Source organism: Etheostoma spectabile, chromosome 21, assembly GCF_008692095.1.
Source record: "Etheostoma spectabile isolate EspeVRDwgs_2016 chromosome 21, UIUC_Espe_1.0, whole genome shotgun sequence".
Taxonomy (NCBI): domain Eukaryota; kingdom Metazoa; phylum Chordata; class Actinopteri; order Perciformes; family Percidae; genus Etheostoma; species Etheostoma spectabile.
This window is the reverse complement of record NC_045753.1, coordinates 22,540,303-22,540,505: the sequence shown is the minus strand read 5'-3', so window position 1 is coordinate 22,540,505 and position 203 is coordinate 22,540,303. Positions and strand designations below refer to the sequence as shown.

At 43.3% G+C, this 203-nt stretch overlaps 1 protein-coding gene across 3 annotated transcripts in view; it reads left to right on the top strand.

Moving 5' to 3' along the window:
- Positions 1–203, top strand: part of LOC116671150 (myoferlin) — a 31,343-nt gene that overhangs the window by 20,683 nt on the left and 10,457 nt on the right. The window lies entirely within an intron of this gene.

The following is a 203-nucleotide window of genomic DNA, read 5'->3' as shown; positions in this document are numbered from 1 at the left end:
ACAACGATACTTCTCATCTACCGGCCACCCAAGCCAAACTCATCTTTCATCCCAGAGATGTCTAACCTTCTCTTAACATTTGGTACAATGTCTGCCAACATCATAGTCCTTGGAGATATGAATATTCATGTTCATCTTCTGGGCTATGATCTGGATGTTTCCAACCACAAGGCCATTTCCATGAAGATGTCTTCACCGTCCAC